The sequence below is a fragment of the Pongo pygmaeus genome, chromosome 11, assembly GCF_028885625.2.
Source record: "Pongo pygmaeus isolate AG05252 chromosome 11, NHGRI_mPonPyg2-v2.0_pri, whole genome shotgun sequence".
Classification (NCBI taxonomy): domain Eukaryota; kingdom Metazoa; phylum Chordata; class Mammalia; order Primates; family Hominidae; genus Pongo; species Pongo pygmaeus.
In genome coordinates, this window is record NC_072384.2 from 123,214,528 (window position 1) to 123,224,291 (window position 9,764).

Here is a 9,764-nt window from a genome sequence, read left to right on the forward strand (position 1 = left end):
TGTGGTAAATAAAAACACAGTAGATGACTGTAGGATAAGCTTGGAGATGACTATAACACATCTAATAGTTTTCCTTGCCTATGAAGGCAATATCATTTTACAGGTTATGAACAAGTTTAGAATTATTCATGTGCTCTGAAAAACAAAAGAAAGCTTCAAAAAATAATTACACCCAGCTGGGCACAGTGGCTCACACCTATAATCCCAGCATTTTGGGAGGCCAAGGCAGGTACATCACTTGAGGTCAGGAGTTTGAGACCAGCCTGGCCAACATGGTGAAACCCCGTCTCTACTAAAAATACAAAAATTAGCTGGGCGTTGTGGTGGGCACCTGTAATCCCAGCTACTAGGGAGGCTGAGGAAGGAGAATCGTTTGAACCTGGGAGGTGGAGGTTGCGATGAGCCGAGATCGCGCCATTGCACTCCAGCCTGGGAGACAGAGTGAGACTCTGTCTCAAAAAAAAAAATAATAATGATGATAATTAGACTCTCTTACTAAACATCACAATAACTTAAGGTGGTGTTTTCACGAAGTGTGACAACTGTTGTTCAGCACAGCCAGCCCATTTGGGAGACACTGTGTAAAATAGTTTGCCATAACAGCTAGAGGAAATATTTTTTTCTGCTTGAACAGGACATTTGTTAGTGAAAAAAGATACTTTTAATACTTAGATAGTTTTAGCCTTTGGTTATATCAACAACAAATTTTTAAACAATAGTGCAGGATTTTTTGCCATTTTCAAAATGGGATGAATCTGTCATACGAAAACTCATGTGGACAGGAGAATGGCTCCTCATTTCTATTCATGCTTAGAATCATGTTCCTTTGCTGTAGAGAAGGAAATCTATTTGGAAGACAGGCTTTTGCACATGATTCAGGAGTAGAAATTCTGGAAATTCCATATCAGGAAATTCCAAAAAGTTTTCATGCTAAGAGAAATGGTTTTAATTTGCTTCCTGAATGGCCTTTTCGTTATAAAATAATCTCTAAAAGAAAGTGCCGGCTGGGCGTGGTGGCTCACGCCTGTAATCCCAGCACTTTGGGAGGCCGAGGTGGGTGGATCACCTGAGGTCAGGAGTTCAAGACCAGCCTGACCAACATGGTGAAACCCCGTCTCTACTAAAAATACAAAAATTAGCCAGGTGTGGTGGCAGGTGCCTGTAGTCCCAGCTACTCGGGAGGCCGAGACAGGAGAATTGCTTAAACCTGGGAGGCGGAGGTTGCGGTGCGCGGAGATTGCACCACTGCACTCCAGCCTGTGCGACAGGGTGAGAATCCATCTAAGAAAGAAAAGAAAAGAAAAGAAAAGAAAAGAAAGAAAGAAAGAAGGAAGGAAGGAAGGAAGGAGAGAGAAGGAAGGAAGGAAAGAGAGAGAGAGAAAAAGAAAGAAAGGAAGGAAGGAAGGAAGGAAGGAAGGAAGGAAGGGAAAGAAAGAGAAGAAAGAAAAGAAAAGAAAGAAAGAAAGAGAAAAAAAAAGAAAAGAAAGAAAGGAGTCCTCCCTGGTGAGATACGTCCAGTTCACAGTTCGCTGGGCTTAGGACTCTTCTGTGAACCAGCATGAGCAGGGACCTTGTCCTTCCTGTTTACTGACATCCCCTCAGTGCCCATCCTGTTTACTGACATCCCCTCAGTGCCCAGGTGAGCTTATGGCGCTTAGTAGGCACAAAATAAGTACTTGTTTGATGAATGCATTTATAGCTGAACATGCAAACAAACTTTTCCATTAAGCAGAGAATTTTTAAGGCTGTACCATAGGATGAGACCTGTTTTAAGGTAAGACCCACTTGCAGAAGGAGAATATTTGCTGTATCTGATTTCTCTGAACCGGTAATCAACAATACCGTAAGCCGATTCACAGGGAGCAAGTCAGAAAGAGGTTAAAGAGGTTTCTGATAATTAGTCACTAAGTGTTAAGTAACTAGTCATTCGACAAGAAGAATGTCTCGTTTCCAACCCATGTCCACTGCTAGATGTTTGTTTTTGTGCTTCCTCTTCTCTAGGTGTTCGTAGACAACTTCAGGGAGCTGCCTCCCAACTTATTGGTAATATGTCTTCAGGCTTCCAATTTTTAAATATTCAGCTCTGGGCTAGAGGCTGGATTGGGGTTTAGTCACAGCAAAATACAGTCATGCTGGGTAATGTCACCTACAAAAGGTCTGAAACTTCTCAATCGTTCTACATGAAGTTTTTTGGGCCAGAATCCCTTTGACTTCACCCTAGTTGAGCAATCCAGGGGTCCACTGACCTGTGGGCTTGAAATTAGTTCAATTTTGGTCAAAGCAGGACCTTTAACTTATTTTTTAAAACCCATGAGTTTTATCCCCTTGGAGAAGTTTATTAAAAGCCCATGCCACGTCATCTTTTGCAATTTCACAGAGGTATGCATTTTAATCTCACACCTAGTAGTGAGGAGGCCAAGCTGACCACCCAACATCCGCTGGGTTATCTAGCAGGCAGTTAAAGCCCATGCTTGTAAATCAGAGGCATTAAAAAGTGAAAAAAGTTTGCTCGCATGAAATTATCTAGAATTTAGCCATTGAAAAGTCTAGACATAAGCAACTTTAATTTTGGCATACATAAAATGTTATTTTTCAGTATACATGGCAGAGGCTATGTAGGATGGGGTTATCTCTTCACATATTACAATCTCCAGAGGTCTTAATTTGGCCATGCCAGAAGTCTTTTTATGTATTCAAAGTATACCTGTAAGTTTCATATAGTCCTGTAGATCGCTAATGAATTTTTTCATATGAATTTTTGCTACCAGACAAATGTTGGCCATATTCACTAGTATGGCTTGATGGAGGTATCTTCCATTGTAAAGGTTCCCATCAACTAGGTAATTGCACATAAATTTTAAACAGCAGCCAGGTGCGGTGGCTTATGCCTACAATCCTGGCACTTTGGGAGGCTGAGGTGGGTGGATCACCTGAGGTCAGGAGTTTGAGGCCAGCCTGGCAGGGTTTCAACATGGTGAAACCCCGTCTCTACTGAAAATACAAAAATTAGCCAGGCATGGTGGTGCATGCCTGTAATCCCAGCTACTCAGGAGGCTGAGGCAGGAGAATCGCTTGAACCCAGGAGGCAGAGGTTGCAGTGAGGCGAGATTGCACCACTGCACTCCAGCCTGGGTGACAAGAGTGAAACTCCATGTCAAAAAAAAAAATCTTTTTTTTTTAAACAGCAAAGCAAAACAATGACAACAGAAATAACCCTAGAACACTGTAAGAGAAACATTTCCTTGGGAAAATGCGCATGTATGCTGTTTGATTTGGACATTTTTCCCTGTGTTTCCATTGCACCCTGGGTGCAGCCTGAGTCATTGCTTTTGTCTTGCAGCTAGAAGTATATGAAATTGTTGATGACCAGCTAAGTCTATTGTGCTTACGAAGAAGGTTGCAGCTTCAGTGCTTATGAAGGCCAGCACAGTTTGATCTTTTCAAAGGGGAACAGTAAGTGATGCTAGATGTTTTGCTGCAAATCCCTTGCATCTACTATGAAAACATCAAAATATGTATATGTTAGGGATGATGGGTGAACCTTTATCGTATGTATAGGATTAAAAGTGACATCCTTGCTTTCGGTAGAATGTACATTTCTATCATGGGAAACATGGAGGTGGAATCTGGTTATCATGTCCACACATCTGTAACTTTACATCTCTTTCAAACTACCTCACTGATGCAGGCTACTAAAGTTTGTGATAAATATGAAAACAGTTCTGGGGTACATTAGCTCATATTCTTTTCCTCTGACAAGAGACACCATTGGCAAGATTTATTGATTGGTTGCTTTGTCAATAGCCCAAGATGGCTAGTTCTCATATTTGTGTTTTTTAACCTAAGTAGCCAAATGTCTATTTGTAGGGCTGGAGGAGTTACTTCAAGCAGAATTTGTATATCTTTGTAAGGGAGAAAAACAGGGCGACTTCTAAAATAACCACCCAGTTGTTCTGTTTCTCTAGGATAGCAAACACAGAAGCAGTTATTTATATTTAAAACAAAGAGATTTCTCTAGTACCTTATATTTTCATTGTTATAGTCAATCCTTCCCAAACACCTCCAGCTTAGTGCCTTACTATCTTACATCAAAAGGAGAAAGTTGATCTCAATCTACATTAACCCATAGGATGATGAGTTCTTCAGTAGCAGAATCTGTGTCTTGTTTGCCTTTCAATCCTGACCCTGACGGAGGAGGTCTCTAGTAGTCTCTTGGGGAATGTTTGTGGCACTAACCTGGAAATCTGGTGGATTGTGTCAAAGAAGCCAAGTTTTAGCACTAGAAGGGACTTCATCATCTGTCTAATTATTCGTTCTGCCGATGAAGCAGTTGAACCCCAGTGAAGTTTCATGAAGATTAAAAGTGACTCCATGTTCCTATTACTCTTCTCTAGATTGAGCAGGAGGTACTCCTAATCCATAATTGCTGATTAATAAACCTAAAAATCCTCCTATAAAACAGACGTGTCAAAAAAAAGTACAGTGTAATTAAAAATCCACTTGAAGCAAGGGATTAAACAGCGCAGAATCAAGCTGTCTTATTGGCATTGAGAACATTTTTCTTTTTGGGGGCCGGTACACCACATTGTTGATTTTTCCCTTTTGTAAGAGCTATTTTGGTGCCGAGTCTTGGGAAAAGTCCAAGTTTTCAACAACAAGTTTAGCCTTTAAAGCCTTATGTATTGGAGCAGTGAATAAGGCAAGGTGCCATACGCCAATGACAACTGATGGACCCAGAAAAAAATCTTCCCCATCAGTCGTGTTGTGATCATTAGTGCAGGCCAGAGCAATCCTATTACTCAGACAGAGGTGGAGGCTGAGCTTCTGTCACCTCATTGATGGTACTAAGCCCAGACTCAATTCTGGCTCCAGCCTCATTCAACTGAGTTATCACAGCTGCTTTTTTTTTTTTTTTCTTTTTTATAGCTCTTAGATTCTGGTTAAGAATCATCTTAGGCTCTCTTGAGAACAGACATGAACCTGATGTTGCTGGCGTTCCCCAAGCCTGCTTAATTCTCTCCTACTCCATTTCCAGACCAACTTGGAGCCTTAGATCTTTCTGGTTGGATTCCAGACCCTGCAATGTGGGTTTGCAGTGATGTGGGGACAATCAGAGAACGAGAACCTGGTTGCCACACTCTTTTCTACTCTCCAGGCTTCTGTTTTAGATAGTCCTTCAGCCTCTGATCTTCTAGTAACTGGCTAGGTGACCTGGACTCTGTTCTTTCCTAGGTAAATAGAGTTAGGAGTGAATGATCCTCCAGGTCATTTCTGCCTGTATCTTATGGTCTCTGCCTGGCCTTTTATCCGTCAAGGCAATAACATCTAATTGGGGGTGTAGGTTTATCTGATAACTCTGCCTTTTCTTCCACCTTTCTCACTTATTTCTGTTCCTCCAAGAAATGCAGTGAGCTGAAATGATTCTCTCACTTTCTTGGTGTATGTATGTGTGCATATGTGCATATACACACACACACACACATGCACACGTTTTATACATATATAACACAAATGTATATATATATATATATATATATATATATGAAACAAATTGCTACTGGAATTTCTCCAGGATCACAATAATATTTAGTCATGTGTTTCTGAGAAATAATTTAATTCCCTAAATAAAAATAGGTGAAATTTATCTCAGAAGCTTCCTCCTTTCTATCATTCAAAACTATGGAATAACACTGTTTATTACTTGTTAAAATCTTTATAGGAGACTGTGAAATTTGTGTATTTTCTATATGGGATTCATTGTGGTATGTTTTTTAAAAGCTTTCCATTTGTAAAAGTTTTGACCAATAAATGTGTTTCTTTGCCTGAGTGATAATGTATGAGTGTGGCTTTCAACCTGGATAGAATGTTTTTCATCTCCCACACTTTGGCGAGGCTGAATTAATTTAGACTTAAGGATGAATATCGGCGAGAAAACTGGTGTGAAATTGTGAGCATTGCAAATTGTCAGAGTGAGGAGTCAGTACTTTAAATTCTCTGGACGGAATATAAAATACAGCAGAAAGCGGGGGCGGGGTTAACTGACAACTGCAGGTGGACAGGAATGAAAGAAAACGGGGGCTGGCAGGAGGAAACGAGTTGGCCAACTGCTGTGGTCTCATGTGGCTGGGGAAACAGGCTCCTCGGATTCAGAAATATTCAAAAACTAGTAGAAAAGATTGCAAATTACAAATCAAGTCAATCACTGCTAACGGGCATGGGGTTTCTTTCGGGGTGATGAAAAATGTTCTAAAATTAATCATGGTCATTGTTGCACAATGCCGCGAATATACTACCCCCCCCGAAATTCTCCTTTTTAGGTGGGTAAATTTGATGGTGTGTGAATTATATCTCAATAAAGCTGTGGTATAAAATCTAGTCAGTCAGACACTAGCCAAAACAATGGAAGAAGGTAAAGTGAAATTTCTTTCTGTGTCAAGAATGAAGTTGCCTCCTTTTGGATGTCAGCGCCTTGCAGGACGAAGCTTCTACCTTGATTTGTGAGGCCTGTTTGTGTTCCTGGTGTTCATCATCAAAATCAGTGTTTTCAAGACTCTTTTTAAAGTATTTTAGCCAGGCACGGCGGCTCACACCTGTAATCCCAGCACTTTCGGAGGCTGAGGCGGGTGGATCACCAGAGGTCAGCAGTTGGAAACCAGCCTGACCAACAAGGTGAAACCCCGTCTCTACTAAAAATACAAAAATTAGCGAGGCGTGGTGGCAGGTGCCTGTAATCCCAGCTATTCTGGAGTCTAAGACAGGAGAATTGCTGGAACCCAGGAGGCGGAGGTTGCAGCGAGCCGAGATCGCACCACTGCACCCCAGCCTAGTCGACAGAGGAAGACTCCATCTCAAAAAAAAAAAAAAAAGAAATATTTTATTGGATAAAGAACATGCTGTTGTATTACGGTGTAAACTACTGCTTGACTTTAATTTTTCCCAGTATTTTATTAATACTGTAGCATAAAACTAAGTATGCATTATGTTAACATATAAAACAATAGTCAACATTTGCCAATCAATTATCTAAAAGGTGCCAGATACAGGGTTAAATATTTTATGTATGTTGTGACATTTAGCTCTTACAATATCCCTAGGAGGTTGGTACTGTTTTTATCCTATAGACTGGGGCTCCAAGGGGTTAAAAACTGTGCTTGAAGCAACCCTGATGGCAAGCAGTGGGGCTTAGCACAGTAATGCCGGGTCCTCTGGCCAGACCCCGTGCTCTGGGTGTAGGACCCAAGAGCCTTGAGGGTATGTGATGCTTGCTGTGAGATTCTGGGTAAGTAACTGCATACCCTTTACCTGTCAAAGAAGAGGAAGAGGCTGGGCGTTGTGGCTGACGCTTGTAATCCCAGCACTTTGGGAGGCTGAGGTGGGTGGATTACAAGGTCAAGAGATCGAGACCATCCTGGCCAACATGATGAAACCCCGTCTCTACTAAAAATACAAAAACAAAAAACAAAAAAACATTAGCGGGGCGTGGTGGCGCATGCCTGTAGTCCCAGCTACTTGGGAGGCTGAGGCAGGAGAATTGCTTGAACCCAGGAGGCGGAAGTTGCAGTGAGCTAAGATCCCACCACTGCACTCCAGCCTGAGTGACACAGTAAGACTCTGTCTCAAAAAAAAAAAAAAAAAAAGGGAGAGGATGAGACAGGAAGGCTAAAGTTCTTTTTGGGTCTATCTAAGCTGCGATTCTATTCTAAAGCTATTTCTAAACAGTCCTCTTTTCCAAAATCCAATGGACACAGCAGCCATCCTCAGCACTGAAGACAACACCTGGGGACTCTTTATGCAACAGCAAAATGGTATGTCCATCATTAAAGGGACAAAGCCAAAAAGCTTCATAAATGGACTAATATTTGTTGTCAAAGTTAAGCATTTAAAAAGAACACCTAGCCGGGCGCAGTGGCTCATGCCTGTAATCCCAACAGTGAAAGGCCAAGGCGGGCAGATCACCTGAGGTCAGGAGTTCGAAACCAGCCTGGCCAACATGGTGAAACCCTGTCTCTACTAAAAATACAAAAATTAGCCGGGCATGGTAGCAGGCACCTGTAATCCCAGCTACTCGGGAGGCTGAGGCAGGAGAATCGTTTGAACCTGGGAGATGGAGCTTGCAGTGAGCTGAGATCACACCATTGCACTCCAGCCTGGGTGACAGAGGGAGACCCCGTCTCAATAAAATAAAAATAAAAATAAATAAATAAATAAAAAGAACACTCGTTTGGTCAAAAGTCTTGATTTTTAGTAGCTATTACTATGGTGCATAGAGCATTTGCTAGGGAAAGATTGCTTTTCAAAACTGTATCTTTAAATTCATATTCTTACATGTGCATACTAAGGGTGTGTGTTTCTAAGTACCTCGACACATGTTTCTTGTAAGATGATCGCTACATGTTCCAAATTTAAGAAGAATCTTCACTGCCTTCTCTAGTTCTCCAACAACATCTTAAAAAATTCTAGATGTAAAGGAAATTTGATCTTTAATTTGACCTGGCATTGGCATTTTATGTGCTGCTGAAATAAAGGAATGGTGTAATTTATCTTAGGTTGGTTGATGATATAAGAGCAGAATCATACAATTTGTAATTTTAAATGGACTTAATTTAAAAATAACATTGGATCTATGAATATAGAATTTTCATTCATCTCAAAGAATTGTAACAAGATTTATAGAAGGGTTTATATATTATATATAGGGTTTATACATTACATCTTTATATATTATATATGTTGTATATAATATAGATATAGATGGAGATAGATGTGGATATAGATGTAGATTCATTACTATTATTGAAATAATACCCAAAGCAAAGGACATTTTAAATCATTAATAAAAGCAAATGCGTTTCATTTAGCCACAAGCTATACCTTGAAAGATGAATTTGGGGTGGGTGTAGTGGCTCACACTTGTAATCCCAGCACCTTGAAAGGCTGAGGCGGGAGGATTGCTTGAGCTCAGAGGTTCGAGACCAGCTTGGCAACATGGAGAAACCCTGTCTCTACAAAAAATACAAAAATTAGCTGGATATGGTGGTGCACGCCTGTAGTCCCAGCTACTTGGGAAGCTGAAATGGAAAGATGGCTTGAGCCCAGGAGGCAGAGGTTGCAGTAGGCAGAGATGAGGCCACTGCACTCCAGCCTGGGTGACAGAGCAAGACCCTATCTCAAAAAAAAAAAAAAAAAGATGAAATTGATTTCTGTTTTGAATAAGATATGGTCGGTTGAACTTAGTGCATTATTACATGGAAGCACTGGGGATGTGACCTAGGGATGCTTTACAACATTTCTATGGAGAGTAACACATTTTGCTGTTTCAAACCAGGACAGAAGCACACCTGTGCCTTAAAGGCACTGAGAGCTCTGGAGGCAATGGGTAAACTTTCCAGCCAGGGAAGCCTTTGATAAGACATCAACCCACATACCTTCCCTTTTCTAGCTCCTTCTGTTATTTATTTTTTTCCTCTTCACATTGGCTTCTGCTTTGTCCATCATCCAGGATAAAGAAAAATAAAAGGAAGAGAAGTGGGGAAAGGGGAAAGTTGAATTGCAAGAAGTGCTGAGAACTTGTTTTTTCTCAGAGGTAAGGTCAAGGACCAGGAAAGTAGGGAAGAGTTGAAAAGGAACAGATGAAATGGTATTGAGGAGGAAGGACAGGAGACAAGGAGAGGAAGTTACCTAATCATTACACATTTCCTATTAAACATTTTACATTTTCTATTAAGGGTTCTTTCACATCCCATTGCATGGTGTGTTCTTGTCCT